The sequence below is a fragment of the Rhinopithecus roxellana genome, chromosome 8 (assembly GCF_007565055.1).
Source record: "Rhinopithecus roxellana isolate Shanxi Qingling chromosome 8, ASM756505v1, whole genome shotgun sequence".
NCBI classification, from domain to species: domain Eukaryota; kingdom Metazoa; phylum Chordata; class Mammalia; order Primates; family Cercopithecidae; genus Rhinopithecus; species Rhinopithecus roxellana.
This window is the reverse complement of record NC_044556.1, coordinates 58490425-58504093: the sequence shown is the minus strand read 5'-3', so window position 1 is coordinate 58504093 and position 13669 is coordinate 58490425. Positions and strand designations below refer to the sequence as shown.

At 38.5% G+C, this 13669-nt stretch overlaps 1 protein-coding gene across 1 annotated transcript in view; it reads left to right on the top strand.

Annotated features, from left to right (window-relative positions):
- The window catches only part of CD1E (CD1e molecule), a 97308-nt gene that overhangs the window by 27949 nt on the left and 55690 nt on the right, over positions 1-13669 (top strand). The gene's annotated exons all lie outside the window — the stretch shown is intronic.

The window sequence follows — 13669 nt, the reverse complement described above, 5'->3', positions numbered from 1 at the left end:
GAGGTGCCTTCCCAGATCTGGCAGGGCCTTTGTCGCCTTGTGCCCACTCACCCAGTTTGGGTCCTGCTTCCATTGCTCATTTCCTTGGCTCCAGGAGGCCCTAGGTGACTCTGCTGCATCCTTAGTCACCTTGTGACCTACAGATACTGACAGATCAATAGAGAGGATGCTAGGACACCCAGGAAACTGGGAAATAAAGCCAAAAGTATATAAAATTAAATTTATTTTTGAGAGAAGAGACAAAGACAAGATGGATGACTAGATGCAGCCAGGAAGAGTTTTTCCCACCAAGAGACAAGATCATCAAGAAAAGCAGTATATTCTGAGAAGATCATTGGAAAGAAGGCATTGAGAGTGGATAGAGGGAGAATGCAGACCCTGGGCTGAAGCGGGGAAGAAGCTGCGAACCCTACACAGGGTTGCCAAACACTAGGACTTGTTCCTGGTCCTCAGTGGCTTCTAGGGAAGGGTTTAGTTAAATAGGCATGAAGTGGTCCACTCAAACCATGAACCTCTGGATTCCTAACTGCAGGAGACCCCCACGACCCACACAGACATTTGAGTTGGCAGGGAGAGCTACTTGCAGAGTTGGCAGGGACAGGACTCCAGCTTCTATGGAACCCAGAGGGTTTGGTGTGAGAACAGCTACAGTGGAGCATGGTTAGGGATGTCCATTCCCCAAGGCTTGCCATACTCCTCTAAGTGGTTTTGATCCCTTTGTTGACTATTAGACCTGGACAGAACAGGGCTACCATGCTATTTGGATGGGGCTAGACTGATCTAAGTACCCCCAAACCCCCATGTCTGCTGGCCTCTCCCAGTATCCCTGCCTGTCTGTACCTGCTTTCAGCACAGCCTCAGATGCTCAACTGAGGCAGTTCTCAGAGACCACTGCCATAGGTCTTTCACTGGCTGACTCTGCCAGACCACCAGAGAGCTTCTGCCACTGGCCTCTCATCAGCATGCACCTGCTTTCAGCACCCGCAACTGCTTTGCTGGCATGCACATATAGACATCACTGCCTTGCTACCACTTTTGTGCACACATGCGTGGAGATGTCATCACCGCTGCCCTGTCCCCACTAGCCCACATGCATGCATGTACCCTGCCACACTACCATCCCTGGTGTACATGTGCATGGACCTTGCCACCCTGCTGCTTCACCACCACCAGCATGTGCGTGAGTGTGGACCCCAACATGCCACTGCCCCACTGCTGCCAGTACATGCATGTGAGAGCAGATCGCCACTGCCACTGCTCTTATGAAATACTTTTGCTGGGACCCCCCGCCTCCGTTCCGCCATAGGAGTGTTGTTGCTAGTGGACTGGGAACACCTTGGACCCTCCAGTGAAGCAGGTGCTCAGTCTCAAGGGGCCAAAGAACAAGGTTCTGGGCCTGGTCCCAGGCCCTCAGGCTTAGAGCAGATAGCCCAGGAGTGCTGAGCTGAGCCACAGTCCTCTGAAATTGTCAAGAAATAAAGCTAGCTCACTGAACCAAACTTATACTATAGTCAAACCCTCAAGGGCATCAAAGAATATAAAAGCCTAAAGCCCCATGAAAAGGACAGCAACTGTAAAGGTTAAAGGAACATCAGCCCACATAGATGAGAAAGAACCAGTGGAAGAACTCAGACAACTCTAAAAGTCAGAGTCTTCTTACTTCTAGATGAACACACTAGCTCCCCAACAATCATTCCTAACCAGACTGAAATGGCTGAGATAATAAACATAGATTTTAGAATCTGGGTGGCAATGAAAATCATGAGATTCAGGAGAAAGTTGAAATGGAATCTAAAGAATTTAAGGAATCTGGTAAAATAATACAATAACTGAAAGACAATATAGCCACTTTAAGAAAGAACTAAACTGATTTGACAGAGCTAAAATTTCACTAAATAATTTTATAATACAATTGGAATTACTAAAGGCAGAAGGGACCACACTGAGGGAAGAATCTCAGCTTAAAGACCAGTTCTTCTAATTAACTCAGTCACACAAATAAAGAAAAAATAATACAGAAGGATGAACAAAATTTCTGAGAAATATGACATTATGTAAAGAGACCAAACATATACTCACTGATGTCCCTGAAAGACAGAGAGAGTGTGTGCCTACAATTGAAAACATATTTGAGGATACTGTCCATGACAATTTTCTCAACTTCACTGTAGAGGTCAACATTCAAATTCAAGAAATTCAGAGAACTCCTTAGAGATACTATACTATACAACCATCCCCAATTACACATAATAATCAGATTATCCAAGGTCAATGTGAAAGAAAAAAATACTAAAGGCAACCAGAGATGAGGAGCAGGTCACCTACAAAGGGACCCCAATCAAGCTAACAGCATATCTTTCAGCAGAAACCTTAGAAGCCAGAAGATATTGAAGGCCTATATTCAGCATCCTTAAAGAAAAGAAATTCTGATCCAAAATTTAATATCCAGCCCAAATAAGATTTATATGTGAAAGAGAAATAAAATTCTTTTCAGCCAAGCAAATGCTAAGGAAATTTATTACCATCAGACCTGCCTTACAAGAAATCATTAAGGGAGTGCTAAACATGGAAATAAAAAGACCCTTACCAGCCACCACATAAATGCACTTAAGTAAACACACCAGTGACACTATAAAGGAACTGCACAGTCAAGTCTACATAGCAACCAGCTAACAATGATGACAAAATCAACTTCTCACTTATCAATATTTACGTTGAAGGTAAATGAGCTAAACACCCCGCTTGCAGGGCACAGAGTGGCAAGCTGGATAAAGAAACAAGATCTGGCCTCATGCCTGTAACCCTAACACTTTGAGGCTGAGGCAGGCAGATTGCTTGATCCTATGAGCTTGAGACCAACCTAGGCAAAATGGCAAAACCCTATCTCTACACACACACACACACAAAATACAAGAAAATTAGCTAAGAATGGTGGCACATGCCTGTAGTCCCAGCTACTTAGGAGGCTGAGGTAGGAGGATCACCTGAGCTTGGGGAGGTAGTGGCTGCAGTAAGTTGTGATCATGCCACTGCACTTCAGCCTAAGTGACAGAGCAAGACCCTGTCTCAAAAAATAAATAAATAAATAAATAGCCCGGGCGCCGTGGCTCACGCCTGTAATCCCAGCACTTTGGAAGGCTGAGACGGGCGGATCACGAGGTCAGGAGATCCAGACCTGGCTAACACGGTGAAACCCCGCCTCTACTAAAAATACAAAACAAACAAACAAACAAACAAACAAACAAACAAAAAAAAAACAAAAAACAAAAAACCTAGCCGGGCGTAGTGGCGGGCGCCTGTAGTCCCAGCTACTCAGGAGGCTGAGGCAGGAGAATGACGTGAACCCGGGAGGCAGAGCTTGCAGTGAGCCGAGATCGCGCCAACGCACTCCAGCCTGGACGACAGGAGACTCCTCAAAAACGAAAAAAAAAAAAAAAAAAAAAAAGAAAAGAAAAGAAAAGAAAAAAGAAACAAGACCTACCTGTTGTCTTCAAGAGACCCATCTCACATGCAAGGACATCCATAGGCCAAAACTAAAGGGATGGTAAAAATCTGTCAAGCATACAGGAAAGAAAAAAGAGCAGCAGTTGCTATTTTTATTTCAGACAAAATAAACTTTAAACCAACAACTATCAAAAAGGACAAAGAAAAACTATTTAATGATAGAGGGTTGAATTTAATAAGACTTAGCTATCCTCAATGTATATGCACCCAACACAGGAGCACACAGGTTCATAAAACAAGCACTTAGAGACCTACAAAGAAGCTTTGGTTATCACAGAATAATGGTGGTAGACTTCAACACCCAACTGACAGCATTAGATAGATCATCAAGGCAGAACACTGAAAAAGGTATTTGGAAATTAAACTTGACACTTGACCAAAAGGACCTAATAAACATTGACAGAACACTCCACCCAAAACCAAAAGAATATACATTCTTCCCTTCTGCACATGTTGCATACTCTAAGATTGGCCACATGCTGAGCCATAAAGTAATTTTTTAAAATTATACTTTAAGTTCTAGGGTACATGTGCACAATGTGCAGGTTTGTTCCATAGGTATACATGTACCATGTTGGTTTGCTGTGCCCATCAACTCATCATTTACATTAGGTATTTCTCCTAATGCTATCCCTCACCCAGCCCTCCAGCCCCTGACAGGCCCTGGTGGGTGACGTTCCCTGCCCTGTGTCCAAGTGTTCTCATTGTTCAATTTCCACCTATGAGTGAGAATATGTAGTGTTTGGTTTTCTGTCCTTGTGGTAGTTTGCTCAGAATGATGGTTTCCAGCTTCATCCATGTCCTTGCAAAGGCATGAACGCATCCTTTTTTATGACTGCATAGTATTCTGTGGTGTATATGTGCCACATTTTCTTAATACAGTCTATCATTGATGGACATTTGGATTAGTTCCAAGTCTTTGCTATTGTGAATAGTGCCACAATAAACATATGTGTGCATGTGTATTTATAGTAGCATGATTTATAATCCTTTGGGTATATACCCAATAATGGGATCACTGTGTCAAATGGTATTTCTAGTTTTAGATCCTTAAGGAATTGCCACACCATCTTCCACAGTGGTTGAACTAATTTACACTCCAACCAATAGTGCAAAAGTGTTCCTATTTCTTCACATCTTCTCCAACATTTGGTTTTTCCTGACTTTTTGGTGTGAGATAGTATCTCATTGTGATTTTGACTTGCATTTCTCTGATGACCAGTGATTATGAGCATTTTTTCATGTGTCTATTGGCTGCATAGATGTCTTCTTTTGAGAAGTGTCTGTTCATATCGTTTTCCCACTTTTTGATGTTTTTTTTTTTTATTGTAAGTTTGTTTGAATTCTGTATACATTCTGGATATTAGCCCTTTGTCAGATGGGTAGATTGAAAAAATCTTCTCCCATTCTGTAGGTTGCCTGTTCACTCTGGTGGTAGTTTCTTTTGCCATGCAAAAGCTCTTTCGCTTAATTAGATCCCATTTGTCAATTTTGGCTTTTGTTGCCATTGCTTTTGGTGTTTTAGACATGAAGTCCTTGCCCATGCCTATGTCCTGAATGGTATTGCCTAGGTTTTCTTCTAGGGTTTTTATGGTTATAGGTCTAACATTTAAGTCTTTAATACATCTTGAATTAATTTTTGTATAAGGTGTAAAGAAGGGATCCAGTTTCAGCTTGCTACATATGGCTAGCCAGTTTTCCCAGCATCATTTATTAAATAGGGAGTCCTTTCCCTATTTCTTGTTTTCGTCAGATTTGTCAAAGATCAGATGGCTGTAGATGTGTGGTGTTATTTCTGAGGCCTCTGTTCTGTTCCACTGGTCTATAAATCTGTTTTGGTACCAGAACAATGCTGTTTTGGTTACTGTAGTTTCATAGTATAGTTTGAAGTCAGGTAGCATGATGCCTCCAGCTTTGTTCTTTATGCTTAAGATTGTCTTGGCTTTCCGGGCTCTTTTTTGGTTCCATATGAACTTTAAAGTAGTTTTTTCCAATTCTGTGAAGAAAGTCATTGGTAGCTTAATGGGGATGGCATTGAATCAGTAAATTACCTTGGGCAGTATGGCCATTTTCATGATATTGATTCTTCCTATCCATGAGCATGGAATGTTCTTCCATTTGTTTGTGTCCTCTTTTACTTCATTGAGCAGTGGTTTGTAGTTCTCCTCGAAGATGTCCTTCGCATCCCTTGTAAGGTGGATTCCTTTTATTCTCTTTGTAGCAATTGTGAATGTGAGTTCACTCATGATTTGACTGTCTCTTTATCTGTTACTGGTGTATAGGAATGCTTGTGGTTTTTGCACATTGATTTTGCATCCTGAGACTTTGCTGAAGTTGCTTATCAGCTTAGGGAGATTTTGGGCTGAGATGATGGGGTTTTCTTTTTTTTTTTATTTTTTATTTTATTATACTTTAAGTCCTAGGGTACATGTGCATAACGTGCAGGTTTGTTACATGTGTATACTTGTGCCATGTTGGTGTGCTGCACCCAGATGATGGGGTTTTCTAAATATACAATCACATCATCTGTAAACAGGGACAATTTCACTTCCTCTTTTCCTGATTGAATACTTTTATTTCTTTCTCTTGCCTGATTTCCCTGGCCAGAACTTCCAGCACTATGTTGAATAGGAGTGGTGAAAGAGAGCATCCTTGTCTTGTGTTGGCTTTCAAAGAGAATGCTTCCAGTTTTGTCCATTAAGTATTATATTGGCTGTGTGTTTGTCATAAATAGCTCTCAGTATTTTGAGATATGTTCCATCAATACCTAGTGTATTGGGAGTTTTTAGCATGAAGGGCTGTTGAATTTTGTCAAAGGCCTTTTCTGCATCTATTGAGATAATCATGGTTTTTTTTTTTTTTTGTTAGTTCTGTTTATATGATGGATTACGTTTATTAATTTGCATATGTTGAATCAGCCTTACATCTCAGGGATGAAGCCGACTTGATCGTGGTGGATAAGATTTTTGCTGTGCTGTTGGATTTGGTTTGCCGGTATTTTACTGAAGATTTTCGCATCAATATTCATCAGGGACATTGATCTAAAATTCTCTTTCTTTTTGTGTGTGTCTCTGCTAGGCTTTGGTGTTAGGATTATGCTGGCCTTAAAAAATGAGTTAGGGAGGATTCCCTCTTTTTCTCTTGATTCGAATTGTTTCAGAAGGAATGGTACCAGTTCCTCTTTGTACCTCTGGTAGAATTCTGCTGTGAATCTGTCTGGTCCTGGACTGTTTTTGGTTGGTAGGCTATTAATTATTGCCTCAATTTCAGAGCCTCTTATTGGTCTATTCAGAGATTCAACTTCTTCCTGGTTTAGTCTTGGGAGGGTGTATGTGTCCAGGAATTTATCCATTTCTTCTAGAATTTCTAGTTCCTTTGTGTAGAGATGTTTATAGTAATCTCTGATGGTAGTTTGTATTTTTGTGGGATTGGTGGTGATATCCCCTTTATTATTTTTTTTATTGCATCTATTTGATTCTTCTCTCTTTTCTTCTTTATTAGTCTTGCTAGCAGTCTATTAATTTTGTTGATCTTTTCAAAAAACCAACTCCTGGATTCATTGATTTTTTGAAGGTTTTTGTGTGTGTGTGTGTGTGTGTGTGTGTGTGTGTGTGTGTCTGTATCTCATTCAGGTCTACTCTGATTTCAGTTATTTCTTGTGTTCTGCTGGCTTTTGAATGTGTTTGCTTTTGCTTCTCTAGTTCTTTTAATTGTGAGGTTAGGGTGTCGATTTTAGATCTTTCCTGCTTTATCTTGTGAGCATTCCGTGCTATACATTTCCCTCTACACACTGCTTTAAATGTGTCCTGGAGATTCTGGTACATTGTGTCTTGGTTCTCATTGGTTTCAAAGAACATCTTTTTTTCTGCCTTCATTTTATTATTTACCCAGTAGTCATTCAGGAGCAGGTTGTTCAGTTTCCATGTAGTTGTGTGGCTTTGATTGAATTTCTTAATCCTGAGTTCTAACTTGATTGCACTGTGGTCTGAGAGACAGTTGGTTGTGATTTCTGTTCTTTTACATTTGCTGAGGAGTGTTTTACTTCCAATTATGTGGTCAATTTTAGAATAAGTGCGATATTGTGCTGAGAAGAATGTATACACTGCTGATTTGGGGTAGAGAGTTCTGTAGACGTCTAATAGGTCTGCTTGGTGCAGAGCTGAGTTCAAGTCCTGGATATCCTTGTTAACCTTCTCTCTTGTTGATCTGTCTGATTTTGACAGTGGAGTGTTAAAGTCTCCCATTATTATTGTGCGGTAGTCTAAGTCTCTTTGTAGGTCTGCAAAGACTCGCTTTATAAATCTGGGTGCTCATGTATTGGGTGCATATATATTTAGGATAGTTAGCTCTTTTTGAATTGATTCCTTGTAAAGGCCTTCTTTGTCTCTCTTTTTCTTTTTTCTTTTCTTTTTTTTTTAGACGGAGTCTCACTCTGTCACCCCGGCTGGAGTGCAGTGGTGAGATCTCAGCTCACTGCAAGCTCCACCTCTTGTGTTCACACCATTCTCCTGCTTCAGCCTCCTGAGTAGCTGGGACTACAGGTGCCCACCACTATGCCTAGCTAATTTTTTGTATTTTTAGTAGATACAGGGTTTCACCATGTTAGCCAGGATGGTCTCGATCTCCTGACCTCGTGATCTGCCTGCCTCAGCCTCCCAAAGTGCTGGGATTACAAGCCTGAGCCACTGCGCCTTTGTCTCTTTTGATCTTTGCTTTTTAAAAGTCTGTTTTATCAGAGACTAAGATTGCAACCTCTGCTTTTTTTCCTTTCCATTTGCTTGGTAGATCCTCCTCCATCCCTTTATTTTGAGCCTATATGTGTCTCTGCACGTGAGATGGTTCTACTGAATACAGCAAACTGATGGGTCTTGACTCTTTATTCAATTTGCCCATCTGTGTCTTTTAATTGGGACATTTAGCCCATTTACATTTAAGGTTAATATTCAGTGTGAATTTGATCCTGTCATTATGATGTTAGCTGGTTATTTTGCCCATTAATTGGTGCAGTTTCTTCCTAGCATCAATGGTCTTTGAAATTTGGCATGTTTTTGGAGTGGCTGGTACCAGTTGTTTAGTGCTTCCTTCAGGAGCTCTCGTAAGGCAGGCCTGGTGGTGACAATATCTCTCAGCATTTGCTTGTCTGTAAAGGATTTTATTTCTCCTTCACTTATGAAGCTTAGTTTGGCTGGATATGAAATTCTGGGTTTAAAATTCTTTTCTTTAAGAACGTTGAATATTGGCCCCCACTCTCTTCTGGCTTGTAGTGTTTCTGCCGAGAGAACTGCTGTTAGTCTGATGGGCTTCCCTTTGTGGGTAACCCTACCTTTCTCTCTGGCTTCCCTTAACATATTTTCCTTCATTTCAACATTGGTGAATCTGATAATTATGTGTCTTGGGGTTGCTCTTCTTGAGGAGTATCTTTGTGGTGTTCTCTGTATTTCCTGAATTTGAATATTGGCCTGCCTTGCTAGGTTGGAGAAGTTCTCCTGGATGATCTCCTGAAGAGTGTTTTCCCACTTGGTTCCATTCTCCCCGTCACTTTCAGGTACACAAATCAAACATAGATTTGATCTTTTCACATAGTCCCATAAATGCAGAATTCACCCATCTTCTGCGTCAGTCACGCTTGGAGCTGCAGACTGGAGCTGTTCCTATTAAGCCATCTTGGGGGATGTTGCAATTTTCAACACATTATAAAAACCAAAATCATACCAACCACAATCTTGCACCACAGCACAACAAAACTAGAAATCAAGATCAAGAAGAGCGCTCAAAAACTATGTTATTAAATAGCAATTAAACAATTTCTGGTCCTGAAAGACTTTTGGATAAACAATGAAGTCAGAAATCAAGAAATTGTTCTAACAAATGAAAACAAAGATACTACATGGCCAGAATCTCTGAGACAGAACTAAAACAGTTAAGAGGAAAGTTTATAGCACTAAATGCCCACATCAAAAAGTTAGAAAGATCTCAAATCAGTAATGAAATCTCACATCTAAAGGAATTAGAAAAATAAGGAAAAAAAAAAAAAAACCAAAGCTAGTAGAAGATAAGAAATAACCAAATTCAGAGCTGAACTAAATAAAACTGAGACATGAGAGCTATATAGAAGATAAACAAAACAAAAAGTTGGTTATTTGAAGGAATAAATAAAATTGGTAGACCACAGCCTAGAATAATACAGGAAAAAAAGGAGAAAAAATCCACATAAACACAATCAGAAATGACAAAGAGGGCATATAAATACAAAAACCAGTCAGAGACTGTTATGACCACCTGTAGGCACATAAACTAGAAAACCTAGAAAAAAATGGATAAATTATTGAAAATATGCATTCCCAAAATTGAACCAGGAAGAAATTGAAACCCTGAACAGATCAATAATGAGTTCCAAAGTTGAATCAGTAATAAAAAGGTTGCCAATCAGAAAAAGCCCTGGAGCAGAGAGATCTACGACTGAATTCTAACAGATGTATAAGGAAAAGCTGGTACCAATTCTTTGAAAACTATTCCAAAAAATTGGGGGGGAGTGATTCTTCCCTAACTAATTCTATAAGAATCATTGTGATATCAAAACCCAGTAGAGACACAGTAAAAAAATAAAACATCAGGCCAATTTCTCTGAAAAACATATATGCAAAAATCCTCAACAAAATATTAGCAAAGTAAATCCAGGAGCATATCAAAAAACATTATCAAGTAGGCTTTATCCCTGGGACACAAGGTTGGTTCAACATACACAAATCAGTAAATGATTCATCACATAAGCAGAACTAAAAACAAAAACCACATGACTATCTCAACAGATGCAGAAAAGGCTTTTGATAAAATTCAACATCTCTTCAGGTTAAAAACCCTCAAGAAACTAAGCATTAAAGGATCATACCTCAAAACAATTAGAGGCATCTATGACAAACCCACTGCCAACATCATACTGAATAAAAAAAAGCTTGAAGTATTCCCTTTGAAAACCAGAACAAGGCAGTGATGTCCACTCTCACCACTGCTATTCAACATAATACTGGAAGTCCTAGCCAGAGCAATCAGGAAAGAGAAAGAAATAAAAGGCATTCAAATAAAAAGAGAGGAAGCTTCAAGGTATAAAATCAATGTACAAGAATCAGTTGCATTTCTATATACCAATAAAGTCCAAACTGAGAGCTAAATCAAGAACACAATCACATTCACTATAATCACAAAAAGAATAAAATACTTAGGAATATAGCTAACCAGGAAAGTGAAAGATCTCTACAACATGAATTATGAAACACGCTAAAAAAATCAGAGGTGATACAATCAAATGTAAAATTATTTCATGCTCATGGATTGAAAGAATTAATGTTGCTAAAATTATCATATTGCTGAAAGCAATTCAGAGATTCAGAGCTATTCCTATCAAAGTACCAATGACATTTTTTCACATAATTTGAGAAAACTATTCTAAAATTCATATGGAATCAAAAAAGAGTCTGAATCACCAAAACAATCTTAAGAAAAAAGAACAAAGCTGGAAGCACCACACTATCTGACTTCAAACTATAGTACAAGGCTACAGTAACCAAACAGCATGGTACTAGCAGAAAAACAGACACGTAGATCAATGAATAGGTTAGAGAACCCAGAAATAAAGCTGCACACCTTACAACCATCTGATTTTTGACAATGTCAACAGTAAGAAGCAATGGGGTGAAGACTCCCTACTGAATAAATGGTGCTGGGCTAACTGACCAGCCATATGCAGAACATTGAAAACTGACCTCTTCCTTTCACCACATACAAAAGTTAACTCAAGATGGATTAAAGACTTATATGTAAAACCTAAAACTACAGAAACCTTAGAAGAAAACCTATGAAATTTCATTCTGGACATAGGCCCTAGCAACGATTTCATGATGAAAACTTCAAAAGAAACTGCAATGAAAACAAAAATTAAATGGAACTTAATTAAACTAACGAGCTTCTGCACAGCAAAAGAAATTTTCAACAGAGTAAACAGACAACTTATAGAATAGAAGAAAATACTTGCAAACTATGCATCTGACAAAGGTCTAATACCCGGCATCGATAAGGAACTTAAATTAACAAGCAAAAAAACACAATCTCATTAAAAAACAGGCAAAGAACATCAACAGACACTTCCCAAAAGAAGACATACACATAGCCAACAAGCGTATTTGAAAATGCTCAACATCACTAATCATAAGAGAAATGCAAATCAAAACCACAATGAGATGTCATCTCACACCACTCAGAATGACTATTATTAAAATGTCAAAAAATAACAGATGCTAGCAAGGTTGCAGAGAAAAGAGAATACTTATACTCTGCTGGTGGGAATGTAAATTAGTTCAGCAACTGTGAAGTACAGTTTGGAGATTTCTCAAAGAACTTAAAACAGAACTTAAAAACTACCTATGGCTACTATGCTAATTACCTGTGTGACAAAACATTCCGTACACCAAACCCCCACAACGTGCGATTTACCCATGTAACAAACCTTCACATGTAGCTGCCGAACCTAAAATAAGAGTTGGAAAAAAATATTTTTTTAAAATCTATCTGCTCTTTAATGGGCGTGTAGTATATTTCTAGCTTGAGACTTTTAAAATAAAATCTATTGTTTTTTAATGTGTTTTTTTGTTCGTTTGCTTGTGTTTAGTTACCAGCTTGGAATAATTCAAACTGGGGTGAAGTAATATCTCATTGTGGTTTTGATTTGCATTTCCCTACTGATTAGTCATGTTGAGCATATTATATTTACCTATTGGTCATTTGTATGCTTTCTTTTGAGAATTGTCTAATCAGGTCTTTTGCCCTTTAAAATTTAAATAACTTACTTTTTGCCATTGAATTGTTTGAGTTCCTTATATATTCTGGATATTAATCCCTTTGGATACATAATTTGCAGATATTTTCTACCGTTCTGTAGCTTATTTCCTTTGCTGTGCAGAGCTTCTTAGTTTGATAAAATTTCATTTGTCTAGTTTGTTTTTTATTACCAGTGATTTTGAGGTCTTATCCAAAATCCTTTCCCAAACCAACATGAAGCATTCTCCTATATTTTCTTCATGTGGTTTCACAATTTTGGGTCTTACATTTAAGTCTTTAACCCATCTTCATTTGATTTTGTATATGGTGAGATATAGGGCTCTAGTTTTGTTCTTCTGCATATGGATATTCATTTTTTCCCAGCACTATTAATTGAAGAGACTGTTCTGTCCCCAGTGTCAGTCTTGGCACTTTTGTTAAAAATCAGTTGGCTGTAAAGGCAGGGATTTATTTCTGGTTTATATATTCTGTTCCACTGATCTATGTATCTGTTTTTATACCAGTACCATGCTGTTTTGGTTACTACAGTTTTGTAGTATCTTTTGAAATCAGGTAGTGTGATTTCTACAGATTTGCCCTTTTTTGCTCAAGATTACTTTGGCTTTTGGGGTCTTTGGTGGTTCAACATTAATTTAGAATCATCTTTTCTATTTCTATGAAGTGTGTCATTGGTATTTTGATAGAAATTACATTGAATCTGTAGATTGCTTTGGGTAGTATGGACATTTTAACCATGTCAATTATTTCAATCTGTGAACATAAAATATATGATTTGGCCCTGTGTCCCTACCCAAATCTCATCTTGTAGCCCCCATAATTCCCATGTGTTGTGGGAGGGACCTGGTGGGAGATAATTGAATCATGGGGACAAGTCTTTCCTGTGCTGTTCTCATGTTAGTGAATGAGTCTCATGAGATATGATAGTCTAAAAACAGGACTGTCCATGCACAAGCTCTCTTCTCTCTTGCCACTGCCATGAAAGAAGTGCCTTTCACCTTCTGGCATGATTGTGATGTCTCCCCAGCTACGTGGAACTGTGAGTCCAATAAACCTCTTTCTTTTGTAAATTGTCTAGTCTCAGATATGTCTTTATTAGCAGGATGAAAATGGACTAATACAAAACACTTTTCCAATAATTTCTGTTCAATAATTTCTTTTCAATTTCTTTCATCAGAGTTTTATAGATTTTTTTTTGTAGAGTTTTTACCTCCTTTGTTACATTTATTCTTAAGTATCTTATATTTTGTAGCTATTATACATGGAATTGTTTTCTTGATTTATTTTTCAGATATTTTGATGATGTTGAATGGAAATATTACTGATTTTTGTATAT